This window comes from Glandiceps talaboti, chromosome 1 (genome assembly GCF_964340395.1).
Source record: "Glandiceps talaboti chromosome 1, keGlaTala1.1, whole genome shotgun sequence".
NCBI lineage: Eukaryota > Metazoa > Hemichordata > Enteropneusta > Spengelidae > Glandiceps > Glandiceps talaboti.
Genome location: NC_135549.1, coordinates 1,156,093 through 1,173,684, shown reverse-complemented (window position 1 = coordinate 1,173,684; position 17,592 = coordinate 1,156,093).

The window sequence follows — 17,592 nt, the reverse complement described above, 5'->3', positions numbered from 1 at the left end:
GAGAGAGAGAGAGAGAGAGAGAGAGAGAGAGAGAGAGAGAGAGAGAGAGAGAGAGAGAGAGAGAGAGAGAGAGAGAGAGAGAGAGAGAGAGACCCACGAAGCGTTATCATTTAACTATGTCATCTGACTACTGTAACCTTAATTGATGTTCATACTCGTTAATCAGACCACTTTCATGTCTTCTCACAGTAATGTTGACAAGATAATTCAGAGCCCCGATTTTAATATCAACAACTAAATAACGATGTAGATGTAATTACATGTATTACGTAACTTGTGGTCCATATCATTTACAATTATTATGGAGAACTGGCAGTCCGATTTTTTAGTAATAATTATAGAACTTGGTAATTGGCCGAATTTGTTTTAATTATTGCATAATTGGTGGTCAAAGATACTTATAGCGGTAGTGGCTGAGAGAACAACTAGTCCGAGAAGGAGTTATTTGAATAATTTGTAATTATCACAGCACTTTAGGTCCAAGGAAGTTGCACTTGTTTTTCACTAATGAGTTCTTTTTCACTTGGTTATAAATCTGACTAATTATTGTAATTGACTTAGAACTTGTGTAATAGTGTCATGTTGGACTGTTACTATTTACATGTGTCAGCCGCATTTAGTTCACAAAGATCTTGAGAGATTTTGTTTTAAATTCACTTTTGGATTTTCAAAGGAAAAATGTAATCAATCGCCCCCACCCAGTTTCTAGTAGCCTCTCAAGGGCTTATTCATCAACCCCCCCCCAGTTTCTAGTAGCCTCTGAAGGGCTTATTCATCACCCCCCCCCCAAAGTTTCTAATAGCTTCCCAAGAGCTTAACTCAGGTTATCCTTAGATCCTATACACAAAAGTACACGGTGTTTTGACTTATTTCCAGTAGGTGTTGTTATTATTTGAGAGAAAGTGATGGTTTTTTAATAGGCGTGTTTTGGCACATGACTTATTCTTGTCAAAAAAAACACCCAACCTAATAGATACATTACAAGTTTGTTTTGAATCTAGCGAGTGGCTCTATCCCCTACAGTTCGACAGACAGACAGACGGACAGACAGACAGACAGACAGACAGACAGACAGACACAAACAAACAAACAAACAAAAAAAACAAACAAACAAACAAACAAACAAACACTAATTTAACATATGAATCGATGAGTTGGAGAATAGACTAAAACGTCCATCTGCCTCATAAATACAGATTCCTGTGAGCGAAGGTAGAAAATAATATATACATGGTATATCATTTTGCAGTTTCCGCCTACTGTACGGTGAATGAACCTTACCATACTCAAAATATGAGATTGTATTCAACCAATATCACTATCCCCGTCATCTTTCCTAACTCTAATAACCGACCGTGAATGAAAAGAAAAAAGGAATTTTATTTCAATTATGGCAGTATAGTGTCGTAAATGTAGCATAAAGATTAAATTTTAACTGCGGGGTTCCTTGTCGATAACGGACGGAGCCTGAAGTAATCCGAAGAGAATGACTTCACGGTTTAATATCAATAATCACCGGAGGTGAAAGCGACAATCAAGGCAACCACACGTGACTGTATTGGCCTTAGAAGTACAAGTGAAATAATATCAATGATCATGGCTAACCTGGTTTATGTACCTTCTATTCACTATTTCGGTGTATATGAATGCTGAACAGTTTTACGAGTTACAATGAAACGCACGGATATATCACTTCCAGTTTCATGATTGTACAGATACGTGAAATCCACTACAAGCAGCATTCCATTATGTCCACTGATCAGACCTGAACCACACTCATTACATGAAATGACTCACATTGTTAGTGGAAGAAATAGAAGTTACCGAGTTGTTGCAATGATACAAGTCTATGGACATCTAAAATAAAGTGAAGTTTTTTTAACCTAAGTATGTTACCTTAGCCTTTGACCTTTCGGGTGAATACAAATGTACAAGAATTATCGCATTTTCACGATGCTGATCTAACTTTGATAATAAAACCACATTGGAATATTTGGGTAGTACCTTTTACTAGATTAAGTGCATAGATGAATACATACTATTACGTTATGGTTGATGCTAATGTCATCATTTTTCCCCCGTTTTTCATCTAATTATCAACCAATCATGTCGTGATCGACCAGAATTGTTGGAAATGAAACGATTTCAGCCAAGACTTTTACCAATGCGTCGGTTCACTTTAAGGACGTGTCTTTCCATCTTTGGAAATCAGAAAGTAGTGCTAGTAGCATATAGTACTGGTGGATCGAAATCATCTATTGGATTGACGACAAGAGTGACGTAGTTTGGTAGAGTATGAGTAAATTGTACTTGTGGGCAACAGATGGGAGTTTCTCATTGCAGACAGTGTATGTATAGCGTCCTATGGCTAGTAGTATCATAATGACATCATTTACTTTCATCTCCTGGCCTGCCTACTACAACGGAACTGAAAATGCACAATTTAAAGGTTAAAGATGTCATGATATGAAATCATCCTGTGTTCAAAGGGTGATTATGTCTGTGGAATAACAACGAGACATGTGAATACCACCGCGTACATTGATATGATCCCGAAGGAAAGATACTATATCACAGTTTAACTGCAAATGTTCTATCGAAAAGCAACATTTTGAAGAGGACACATATGGTCGAGATTCTTTTGAGACTCACAAATTCTCTCTATGGTGCAATCAGTGATAGTCATAGATTGTTCTCTCGTTTGGCATCTGATAAAACGAAAATTTCGAAAACATACATTGTACATCGACCGGGATGAGATGAGTCAATGGATGCTAAGAGTTCAACAGTGTTAAGCGTTGCTGTATGATACATGTATAAATTTGATTGATTCTTCTTCTTCTATGACACGTGTTGTAGGTGTTGTGTATTGCTCTCTCTAACACATCGACTAGTAAGAAAGTCCTTATTTGTCATCTGCGCATCTCTTTGTATAGTAGCACGATTAAACGTGCATATCATCATCATCATCATCATCATCATCATCATCATCATCATCATCATCATCATCATCATCAAGAACAACAAGAGCAGCAACGATGTTTAGATATACATAGCAGTTGAGGAGTTTGCAATCTTATTTTTATATGTAAATACACTGAATGTGTAATGAATGGTGCATATATATTGTCTTTTCTGATTTTCATTCCGCCTCTCTCGTTCCGGCTCTGGCTCTGTCTGTCTGTCTGTCTGTCTGTCTGTCTGTCTGTCTGTCTGTCTGTCTGTCTGTCTGTCTGTCTGTCTGTCTGTCTGTCTGTCTGTCTGTGTCTGTCTGTCTGTCTGTATGCGTATCTGTCTATCCGTCCGTGTCTCTCCCTCCACCCTCTCTCTCATTAATGCAATTAAAAGTACTGACATATGAATATATCTGTTAATGTAGGGGAAAGTAAGAAAAAATATTGACAGTTATTCTCCCCCCTTTCATCCTTCAAAACGGTGTATAGAGAACATAGTTGTTCTCGACTAAATATGTAAACGCTGTTAATATATGAGTGATGATTTATTTTCAAACAAATCGTATAGGTACAGGTATGCAAACAATGAAGGACCCTAGAGCTTTAATAAATTATGCGGCAGGTAATGACGAAGTTATGTTATCAAGAAACATATACTTGGCGTTGAATATATATGTTTTCATGTCTTGCATCATAATATTATATGGGGATTTCGTGGTGAGATCAGCATGGATTAGCGATTACACTCACACATAACATGTACACCAATAATGTATTCCTCGATTGTAACATGTAAATGACTAATCACAATACATACATGTAGCTTGGATTGACAAACGGGCAACAAAAACTGACAGTGGTTTTAAGGCTAAGAAACCATCTGGCATCGTAAAATGTTTATAATTGCATTTGGAAGATCACCAAATGTTAGCTTTTCAGTTGACATGACTACACGTGTCACTCTCTTTAATCTGAATACATTCATGTCGTTATCGCCACCTGGAAACATAAAGTGTATGATCATATGGTTATACATACAGTATTCAAACCTAACTTTGGCTGAGATGTGAGGGTATGAGTCTCCAGTACTATCACCATATGCCGAAATGATCAAACAGAGCCGAAATTTGTATCATGGGGCGATTAAGTCCGATGTACCGTCCTATGCATATTGTTGATGAGCTAGGCAGTTTACTATGGGTCACTGCATTGTCTGGTAGTGGAAGACCTTCAGAGTTTGAACACTGGGTGTGAGGTCTTGTCAAGGTCTAGTATACTTTTTTAACAGGAATACAGATATATGTGTTTCCACATTTCAGGTGAAACAAACTAACTCTCTACAATTTTACAATATTTTACATTTAGCTGGTAGTCCTGTATATAAACATCACATGGTATAGAAATCGTGAGACAATTTCGGCAATAAAGCTGGAATATAGCACACAGACCGATTAGTAAAAACACCATATGGTTCGATATATTATAGGATGATTCTAATCTTTATTACACCCTATAACATTAAATGTCAAATAACATTTTTTTTTCATGGGATAATCATTGCCGATATTTTGTTCAATTGTTGCACGTTTTTGAATAAGTTTCATTATGCCATGCAGGAGCCCAAAAAATATGGAATATATACTCTGGTCGTTCTACGTCACAACAACACACGTCTGTCAAGACAATGCGTATCTATCTACGTCACTGGTTCTGCTATGGTCGAAATATGAACCAAAACATTAAAAATACCCCATTTTTTTAATATTACCGACGCTGATATAATTATGCTAGCCAATGTTTTCCTTCAGTCAGCCAGAAAATACTGGTGACTCGTATTTTCCTTGGCTGAACGAAGAAAAATATTGGGGAATAACATCTAACTAGATAATATTATTATCAGAAACTGAAAGTTATTTAAAATATGGCATGCCTTGTGTTTGCTTAGATAATAGTTGTCGGACTCGGTTGGGTATGGATGTGGCTAAAACCTGCGTACGAGGTTGGAGGTTGATAACTATATGCGTCATATCACTAAATGTACATGGTGATGGGCATCACGTAGTACATTTGATGGAATCCAAATATTTGTTTTAGAAACATTCATAAATAGTAATATTTTAATGATTATTAGCGATTCGGCATGAACCCTTGGAGGTCAGTGCTATCTGCATTGACCTGTTTTGACATTCAGTGCGTCCTACCTGCCATTAAGGTTATAATAGGTCAATGGTTACCGAAGGAAATGAAGTCTCCAGACTCTTTCTATTAAAGTTACGAGACTTTGCTGTGTGATTGTAGATGTGAAAAGTTTCCGTCCCACACATTGTAGGTGGTAATATGTTCATGGTCGTTTTAACAATAACCCCCACAGTTTCATGGTTTGTAGCGACATTCTGTGGTTCAGGTCGTTGAATTTACTCGGGGTCATTCATCGGACAGCCCTTAGGAAGAGAAGATAATTGAGATGACTGTGCTCACGGGGGGATGAGTACTAACTATACATATGTAAGCAAAGTACATAGTTTGAAAATCGTTTGTCCTCAGAGTTGTACATGCCCCTGATATATCCCCGGGTGTATATCATACCATATGTTGGTAACTGCAGAATGAATATCTTTATGTCAAATCAAAAACGTGCCACTTGAGCAAAATATCTAAAAAAAAGAAATTCAACCCCATCGGGTAGGGTGCACTCGATTATTGTGCAAATTATTTCCCGCGCTGTTTACTTATCGTCTGCAAAGGATTGTTAAAATGCACTGAATTGTAAACGTTTCACAGATCGTGTGAAATCGAAAGAAGGCGCCATAGATTTATAGCAACGAGACTCAGTATGAATTATCGAAAATGCACATAATAATAGAATGATAATACAAACTAGCGGAATGTCTATATTAAATATCAAAATACCACTAAAATATCCATCAGTTCTAAAATATCCACCAGTTCTAAAATATCCACCAGTTTCATAATTCACCGGTAACTTTACCTTGACCCAATCTTCTAACAACATCGTTCATGAAACCACATATACCTTAATATCAAATACATACACATCACTGGGCATCTATGATCTACAGCCTCGGGCCACGGTTGCTTTAATTGACACACACTAGCGGTACCAACACGCGATGCATAATACTATCAAGGCAATATTAGAGTCTAACTAACTGCAAGTCTTGGAAGTCGGTCATCAGATTATGTCTGCACAGAACAGATTGCTAATGTCTTGATTATCATGTACAGCTGTATAGCGAGGGTAGGATAGCTGTAATACTGACATGTTTTGGCGTTGGAGAATCACGATCAATGGGTTTACACTGTATGTTTAGACTCATAGAATGATACAGTTTGGTAACAATTGATATATATATATATATATATATATATAGGAAGTCAGTGGTAAGATTTGTCCGTAGTACAGTGCTCGATACGTCTGCACGCAGAGCGGAGTATATGTTGAGGGTAGAAGAAAATCAAGTCGGGTTTTTCGTCTCTACAAGCCTGTTTCGTGAGTAAATGAGGATTTACTCACGAAACAGGCTTGTAGAGACGAAAAACCCGACTTGATTTTCTTCTACCCTCAACATATATATATATATATATATATATATATATATATATATATATATATATATATATATATATATATATATATATATATATATATATATATATATATATATATATATATATATATATATATATATATATATATACATATATATATATATAACCATAATGTCACATATTCAATCATATCGTTGCAATCCGAAGCAAAGTTCGGCGATGAATTATCATGTTTGATAATTCAATACAATTTAGATAAAATATTAGGATGAAGGGTAAAATAAAACAACGTTACGTGCTACCCATCAATAAACTTTCTGTCATTCGAATCAATATCACACATCCAATAATTCAACTTCTACCATGAACAATCAGTGTCAACGAATAAATCCGAATAGTGTTTGTGCTATGCAGGATATGGCTGGATTTTGATAATTGACCCTGAAGGCCAAAGTCAAGATCAAAGGACAATATACACCTAATAATATAGAGATGGACACTTGAATGTAGTCTCCATGTATTAAGGTTTGAAAGAAATTGGCCATAGTACAATTACAATTATTACAAACCTTGTTGATCAAACTGATGTTGATATTTCATAAAGACGTCTCCTGACAACGCATCATAATATAGTATCGGTATGCCACAATTGGAAATATACAACTATACTAGTACGACTGTGAACCGAACACCACATTCAAATTGAGGGTAGTCTTATCCTCGTCCAAACATGATTCCAAGACGACAACGACGAAAAGCTGGCTCAAGCTATAGCAGCGTTGCTGGTTCGGAGTAACGATAATTTATGAAACTAGTACATCTAATGTATTTATTACGTAGTAATGTGGGTGTCGTGGCTAGACAACACAAAGTCTACTTGAATTGGTGTTCTAATTGCAAACTTCTCTTTGTTGTTTTGTATTCAACGGGATGACAAACATGAGATGCAAACAAATGAATTTCAACAGGCGACGATTCATTCACCCTCTACTATCATTCTTCTCGGTCGGGATACTATGACTCCCGGATAACTACCTGTATACAGAACACAGACATTGTCCATCGTTCTGACATCAAACTTTATGTTTGCGTTAAACACCAGGTAAAAGCCTACGTGATCTTCTAAATTTTGCAATACTTTGTTTGATCTTTACCATAGTGGCTAAAACTATGATTTCGAATTTGTTAGGGTAATATTAAAACGTGTCATTTAGGGACCAACAAGTGCGCCCTCAATATTTACAAGAAAGGGTCTGAGCTCTATCCGGTCGAAGTATAGTACACATTAATATCATGTATATGAATTGATGACGTCCTAGGTCCTGATGTGGGTGTGTCTGTGTATGTGTGTGATTACTCAAAACTATGCAAAATGTTACAACTGGTATTTTTTTCAACTTAATAGCAAGGCAGGTGTCAATTTGCACTCGTAGACTACTCGTTCTTTAATCATATACACACATGGTACATTGTATAGCACGTATTAAACGAGTTACAAATACTGCACAAATTTGTTCAACATATGATCAACTTAGAAATGAATATTGACCATACAATGTACACAATCAATCCAATTACAAGTAAGTTTAAAATAATAAATGTGTAATTCTAGATCTGATCCACACATCTTGTTCAAGCTGTGTAAATATGTATAAAGCTATTGAGCTGACAACTTCCATAGTCAACACATTGTGAATGACATTTCCCACTTTTGCATTCTGTATGTATTTGTCACTGTATTTCTTTTTTGCACATGGGCAGGTGGCCTAGATATCAAAACTAATTATGACTGAAGAAAGATAATCTGTTAGTTATAAGAAAGCTACAGGGAAGATATAAGGAAACTGCAGGGAAGACAAAACATACAGACACATACACACACACACACACACACAGACATACTCACACACACACACACACATACATACATACATACACACATACACAGACAGACATACTCACACACACACACACACACACATACGCACGCACGGACGCACGCACGCACGCACACACATACTAGCTCTCTCTCTCTCTCTCTCTCTCTCTCTGTCTCTCTCAGATTTTCAACGTGACATGGGCAGTCATGTGATATGATGCTACTGTGATGAGAGCAATTTTTGTCATTGACGAAAGCGCAATAATCAATCACTATATTTATACAATAAAAGTATTACAGAAAACTAATACTATTACTGCATAGACTTCTCACACATTCTATCTTGTGAAATTAGCTGTAGATTTTAGATCACAATAGGGGTCCTCATCGAAATAATGAAAACCCTCTAGTTCACAATGGGGAGATAAAAAGGATTTATTTATGTCCATAAAATTAATGTGTATATTTATGGTATTCTCATTTAGTGATAATTACATGTCACAGATTGTGTATTGTACAGATCTGTATAGGTAAAGTACTTCTGGAGCTAAAGGCGGGAGATTCACTGTAGGCACTGACTTAAGATTGGGCAACATGACATTATGATTTAGTACATTACGACGGGAAGATCATGTGTACGTATAATCTAGACACCGAACTTCGAAATTAAACATTCATTTATTTATTTATATATATTGTTTTATGCATCTTAAAATCTAGACAGAGCATAGACATGTAAAATGGACCAACATACGCTGCAGTACATGTCTATATGTCTGTCTGTCTGTCTGTCTGTCTGTCTGTCTGTCTGTCTGTCTGTCTGTCTGTCTGTCTGTAGGCAGGCAGGCAGGCAGGCAGGCAAGCAAGCATGCGACTCGCCTGATACGACATGTTATCGAAATGTTATGATAGATGGATGCACACATGCAAAGCAATATGCCAATAAACGGAAAGGGGTCACAAAGATGGTGACAGCGACAAACAAATTAAAGCCTAACTCAATTTCGGCGAAAAGCAATCATCAAAATCTAGATGACGTGGCGTCGGTTCGCATAGGGAAGTACAATGTGACTTAGGTGGTGTTGTTGTCGTCCCTAGTCTGGATAACCAGCCTGTGGTTCTGAGTGAAATCGTAACCATAATGTACAGGAACTAGACTATGTCGTCCCGGGAATGGATGATAACTAGAGAACATTTCATTTCCGATCGTGTAAGCTTTTATGCATAGTTGAACAGCTTGCATTTCCATAGTTATTGCAGAACAAAATGCAGCCCCTACTACATACAAAGACAATGTGTATTCGAAGCCAAGCTTATACATACAAAGACAACGTGTATTCGAAGCTAAGCTTATACATACTGTAGAATTACAGGAAATGAAATGTTCTGTAGTAAAGTGTTGATTCAGCAGTTGAAGATTACGCGGATTCAAAGCTAGGATTCAAGGCTGAAAATTTTTCTCATTAACAAGCTGACGACGACATTATGGGCAAGATTTAATGGAAAGAAAATAATGAAATCTGAAACAAACTTGCCTAACTGGGCAAAATTTTTACTAACATTCAATTTGCTGCATTTTATCGTCGGGTGTGACAAAAATCTTACGAAGTTCGACATTGTCTGGTGCAATGTCACATATTAACCAACATTACTACACTTTCTTTGCGCCGAAGGTGAGCTATTATTATAAATACAAGGACAAAACATGAAGGTAAACATAACGTTTGTGCGTTCATTCTCATTTTTAGTTAACAGCCAATTGACTTAAATTAAGACTTCATACTTCAATTCTTGTCATGCCAGACGATAATATGTATAAACGTTAATTAGATTTTTTCAGCCGGACAATAAGATTAGCAACATCTCTGAGATATTTGTCTGGCCAGACGATGAAATGTAGCAATGTTGGTAAGATTTATATCGACCGAGACGACGTTTTGTTTCAGGTTTCCTGATTTTCGTTTTGATTTTCTTCAGAACACTGGTCTGACGTTTCGAACATCTAATACTCACAAAGAGTTCAGCATTTTATATTGAGTTTTGAATTGTGTTCCCTGACAGACCTTGGTCACCGGTGAGAAAGTTGTATATGCCCTATCCTACAGCTGTAGGGTCCGCAGTGTTATCTGTATTATGCTTGAACGTACATCACTTAACATAGGGTAAACACAGACGATATCGTGAGTACGAGGAAGGTATGACAAGTAAAGTCTAACGTATTGAGAGTCTATAAACACAGTAATAAAGCACTGTAAAACTAAATAGGTGAATCGAAATTAATGAGGTAATTAATGGTCCATGAAAGTTAACAGCTGATTCCTTCATTAAGTGGAATGTGCTGTGTCTCGAAGCGTCTCTGAATAACAACATTGGAGATTGGGTTATAATTGAAAATATCACAATAAAAGCACATTTTTTATTTGTTTCTATTAACATCAATGTGTTCACCTTATAGTTGATGTTAAATAAATCTGATAAACTTGGAATAAAAATGTTTATAAAAACCCATGTATAAGTGATTAGATATTTTGTTGAGAATTCGGATCGACAGATGGCACATATATTCCTTTCCTGCAGTCAAATACTGTCGTTTTGAATTCGTTTCCTTTATATTGTAATTGATTCGTCAGGATTATTCATTGAATAACGTGACTCAAAAAGTCGATCAATTAATTGTTTATTCAGATCTCCAGGCATCTTGAATGAAAAACGTGCACGGAGAAATGCTAAAGTTCAGAGGAATAGAGATGCTGGCTTGCTGATAGACTGATGGCTAATCTAAAAGAGAACAATAAAATTAGCCTAAAACAGGACGATAAAATTCGTGTATTAAATGTTCACCCAATCCTTTGATAGACATAATGATAGGCAACTTTTCTGAAACGACAGTACCGATTAACAGGAAATAATATAACATGACATGACATAACATAACACGACACGGCACATGACATAATAAAACAACATAACATAACATAACATGGCGTGACATAATATAACATACATAACATAACATAATGCATCACAACACACGACAGCATAACATAAAACAATGACAAAACACTTCACAACAAAACAACACAATAGAGTAATCTGAAATAAGACAACATAATGTAACATAACACATTACATAACACTCAACATGGCATAATACAGAACAGAAAATTCTACATTACATAACACACAACATGGCATAATACAGAACATAACATTCTACATTACATAACACACAACATGGCATAATAAAGAACATAACATTCTACATTACATAACACACAACATGGCATAATAAAGAACAGAACATTCTACATTTCATAACACACAACATGGCATAATACAGAACATAACATTCTACATTACATAACACACAACATGGCATAATACAGAACATAACATTCTACATTACATAACACACAACATGGCATAACACAGAACAGAACATTCTACATTACATAACACACAACATGGCATAATACAGAACAGAACATTCTACATTACATAACACACAACATGGCATAACACAGAACATAACATTCTACATTACATAACACACAACATGGCAAACACAGAACAGAACATTCTACATTACATAACACACAACATGGCATAATACAGAACAGAACATTCTACATTACATAACACACAACATGGCATAATACAGAACAGAACATTCTACATTACATAACACACAACATGGCATAACACAGAACATAACATTCTACATTACATAACACACAACATGGCATAACACAGAACATAACATTCTACATTACATTCTTCATCACTGTGATTTAAAATATCTATTTATGTTCGTAAATTAGAGAAAGATGTTGAAATAATGCATGTTTATACTTTATAGAAAGGTTACTGTAAATAAACTACACTTATACCTATAGACATAAACTTAAAACATTAATTTTAGAGTTTTATAGTTAGATGTAGATTAATGTTGTTATACTTAGCAAATGCCAATGGGTAATACTGGGCAGTTTTCTTTTCCCTCTGTATACGATATACTGATATTATTTTAGAAATTCAAATGGCATATCTCGGTGATCATCCAAAGACACCAGAAATTCTATCTCAACATAAGATTATGAAACTGGCGCATGTGTGCATTTCTTGGCAAATTTCCAACTCGCAAACTGTCGATACATAGATTCTGATTGTAGATTTTAAACCTTCCTCTCAGGAGAATCGATATCTACAGAAATATTACATAACATTGATTATTGTTCTCACATAAACGTATGACTCCTATTTTTCCACAAAGGTCTTTATATTCGAGATGTCTGTCTAATTAAACATATTCATCGCAGACATTTCATGTGAATCAAGAGATATTCCCATCTATATATATACGTCACAAGCCCTATCTCTCTAGTTATTCAAAAGTTTGAAAATGGATAACACAAGAGGGTTTTAATTTAATATATATTTGATGTATTTGTAAGTCTTCAGGCAAGCGGAAAGGAAGTATTCCATCATATTGATGAGCTAATCAAAAAACCAACCATGCTAAATTGGATATCTCTTTAAATTCTGGCATTACTATAAAATGAATGAATACATGTATTATGTATATGGACAGCATTTATTAAGTCCGGAGTGCAAACTAGACGGCATAAATTTACCTATACAATTCATTTGGCCTTCTGACTTCGTAGTACCCAAAGTGAACAGCCCACAGGGCACTCAGGCTTAGTAAGTTATGTTTAAACAAACAAACAAACAAACAAACAAACAAACAAACAAACAAACAAACAAACAAACAAACAAACAAACAAACAACAAAACAAACAATCAATCAATCAGTTAATCAATCAATAAATCAAACAAACAAACAAACAAATAAATAAACAAATAAATAAATAAATAGATAAATAAATAAATAAATACTGACAAGCATCAACAAGAGAGTAATACAATTCATTATCAACAACAAGAATTACTATATGTTTTCCTATCAGCGAAGGTCACTATTGTACATACCCTGTATTGTGACCATTTCGCATATAGGAAAACATATAGTAATTTGTGTTGTTGATAAATGATTTGTAATTACTCTCTTGTTGATGCTTGTCAGTATTTATTTATTTATTAATTTATTTATTGTTTGCTGGTTTATTTATTTATTTATTTTGTTTGTTATTGTAAACATAATTGACTATTAAGCCTGAGTGTCTTGTGAACTGAAAAAATATGGATAAAATACCCTTCCTATCGTTTTTTGAATTTAAGTTTGGAAAATTGTCTGAGTAATATATAGGTATTTGAAAGTTAATGTTGAAATGTATCACATTATCACTTTGCGAGTGTCTGCAACCTGTAGGAATTTTGAATGAATGAATAAATGAATGAATAAATAAATGAATGAATGAATGAATAAATAAATAAATAAATAAATAAATAAATAAATAAATAAATAAATAAATAAATAAATAAATAAATACAATAATGAATAATGAATATATAAAATATGTTATTTTGTAATCCCAATAAAAATTGAAAAACATTTATTTTGCAGTTCGTCTATTCCATCTAACATAGATATAGTTTTATGTATCATGTCTACAGCGCATTGTAAACCACTGCAGCCTTAGCTTTACGGCATCGCCTACGAGGTCATTTTTCGTGTAACAGAAGAACAAGTACGCTCTGGTTTGCGAGAATGCTATATAGCATATGTATTAGTACACGACTGTTAAAATGTGAATTTGAGTGAATTTCAGCAACAAAATGAAGAGAAAAAACGACAAAGGTTTGGTAATGATCAAACTGAGTACATCAATATAACGAGTGGATTTCGGTATCATGGTACAATGTATTTTTATTCCAAGCCTAAATTTTCGGAATCATGATTTCATCTTCAAAATCTATTATTTGAACCCTTCTATGTCTTACCTATACCAAACACAGGGTGATCGTTTATCTCTAAAACCAACATCAATGTGATATTACATCTTTACACTGTAAGAATAATCAATGAGCAATTCTATAATTATGAAGTACTCGATAGAACTACTGTCAATCGGAATCCTTCGGAATTCTGGTTCTAAAGTATTTAAAAATATTTTGTTAACTTGTCAAAGTTCGTTAGTTTGTTTGCGTGTATGTACAATTATCTCGGTAGATTTCCCTTTTCATCTCAATGATATGGTCAAATTATGATCCTCAAATTACCAAATTAGTGTAGCACTGCCTAAAGCATAATCGTTGTGCCTGGAGGTAAGCTACTTTAACACTTCATAGCCAACGCTTGGAGGAATCAGTGACTATGAAAGGTCACCCGTGAAAGGTCACCAGATTTAAATTCATGTACATGTATCTACTGGAGGACAAGGTTGTCGTTTGATATATGGCAGGTATAGGTCACGTGATATATTCCATAGGATTCCACACAACCGCGCGGAACATAATAGTTTAATAGGGCAGACACGCTAAACTGGTATTACGCTACAAAGAGACAGCTACTACTCTTTCCTCTCAACACAGAGTACACAATTATCGGTAACATGAGAAAATGCCTTCCTGTATTAAAGAGAGAGAACCCATTGGACTTCGTTTTCCTGAGATACATCGATTGATTGTAAAGAAAGAAAGACAGGCACAACATTTATACTCAAAAAATTTAGTTCATAAAATTCATGACATATAAGGCACAGATGATAAAATGTCTATTAAATCCATTTTATACAGGTTTACGATAACAAGCAGTCCCCTCCAAATACTTCACAACTAGGTTACACAGACTTTCCCTTGTCACAGTCACTGAGGAACGGACCGAGAAATTCTCATATTCAGTTCAATTATTTCCTTGTAAGTCACGACACTCTGTGAACATCTACGACCTTGCTTTCCTCAACAACAAATCGTAAAGTATGGAGAACATATTACATATATTAGGGAACCTACAAACATTCCATTATCCGATCATTCGCTTAGCCAACTTCAACTTCAAGCACCGACACGCGCACTTTACAAAGGGATTAGCAAATCCCCCTGTGATTGACCACCCTACACCATTCCATTAAAAAAACTGGAGACTCAAGGTCAAATAAGGCTATGTGAACGACAATATAAACGCTCTAATGTTAGAAAAGATTCAAATAGAATGTTTAGAAAAAAAGATTCACATTAAGTTCACATTAAACATTTCCTATAGGATAAGATATACATGTAACAACTGTAAAACTTGCAAGCTGATGATGTTGCACTGAAAGCACACGTTAAAGATTATAATCATCACTATATCATACCCAACCTCAACACTAATGGGTAATGTAGCTTTAATTTGTAATATCCGAAACCTTTGAAGTTCACACTAACATGATTTATTGCCGCCACCTGTCCACCATTCAAAACAATTCATTTTTATCTATACAAATCTTAGTGGTTCTTAAAATGATTACAACACTGAGAAATAACTAGATTTCTCATTTGGATAACCGTAAAGCATACAAGTCGCCTGCAATGCGTTACACAATTATACTATACTTTGAAAAAATATCGTGTAGCACATGCAGTCAATTGGAGGCAAGTCGTAAGTTAATGAATGGCATATCAGGCAAAGGATTTCAATTGAGAAAAATCATGAGACATACCTTAATATTCATTAGATACAAATATCAAGATGTTTAAAAAGGAAATAGTTAAGTCCGTAATTAAATTGGTAATCACACCTTTGGTGAAGTCGTCAGCAGTGGTAGGCATTCATATGTAGAAGGAATTCACAATCAAATATCACGTAAATCTGGCGTTATCCTTCGAATTTGATTTGCACACTCCTAAAGCTTGTTGAGATTGACTTAATGGCATACATTTAGCCATTTTATCTGCTATGTGACTCGGAAGAATCCCCCAGTAATGCCATCCAATGTTTTGCCAGCTGAACTCAGCGATGACGCCGTCACAGTGAGTGGGCCTTCGTTCCCAGGGTGCATAACTGAGCTGACTGTCGCACGATGGCAAGCGAAATTACCGATCACGTGACTAGACGTCTTGTCGAGATATGGCAAAACATTCATATATGACACATGTTAGAAAGTACTCAGTGCCTGAAATGAACAGCTGTTCTCTAAACTTATACCAGTGTTGATACAGTAAATCTATAACAGGTAATAAACAGCAAATACAGTTACAAAATAAGTCATCAACTATCTTCAGAGGATTCCCACCAAGCCCAAGTAAATCGACTTTCCCTCTCAGACTCAATAGAGCCTTGCTTGCTAGTCTTTACTACCCTTTAAGCCTACAGTAATATCAATAAATAAATTAGCTATGCAGTATTTCAGAGTATGCTGTACAACTCAATGGTAGCACATATTGAATATCGTCTTCATTCGCTGCTACATAACAAGGGACCAGACAACCTGGGTTTTTCCATGGTGTAGAGGGTGGCCACTAAGGTAATATTGTTCATTAATTAATATCTACATTATATATATCACTACATTAACTGAAGTTGCCATTTCGATCTGATTTCTCTGGACATATGTTGAAATACCGGCATACTTATCTTACCCTTTGGTAATCTCTTAATAAAGAGTTTTAGACCCCTTTCACCTTTTGAACTGAAAGTACGGTAGCACTGATATGCAGGTCGTCACAATACAGATCATTATGTACCATCTCTGAACGAAGATTACAGACTGCTTTGACAGCTTGGGTGAATGCCATACGTATTTCTTAGGAGACCATGTCATACAAACTGGTATGTCGATCGTGTCATGAAAAAACAGTTGCAAGTGTTATACATACCGTGTTCAAGTGTGTGCATATATTCTACACCTTTGCAAAAGCAATAACATGTAAAAGAAGATCCATCTTGCATATGTATATTATATATTGTTTAAGTGTATTGGTATACAAACATCTTGCCAAGAATGAGTAAAAAAACATCAAAGGCACGCCGCAAAACTGATGATCAATTGTAACAGTTTGTTTTAGTTTTTGAAACCTAATTATCTTAACCTATGGTGACACTTTGATGTCAGTTGAACCGTGGAAATAACACGAGTGTGTTTTCTCAGGGAAAGGTAATAATATGACGGTACAGTTTGCTTCTACGTCAGTGTGTATGATTTCCAATGTCAATTAGGTTTTCGTATGCATTTAGGTTTCTCGTCCCGTCTAGGCGAGTTAAAGTATGCTGTCAGATCATAGTTGGTAGAGACTCTAGTTAAAGTA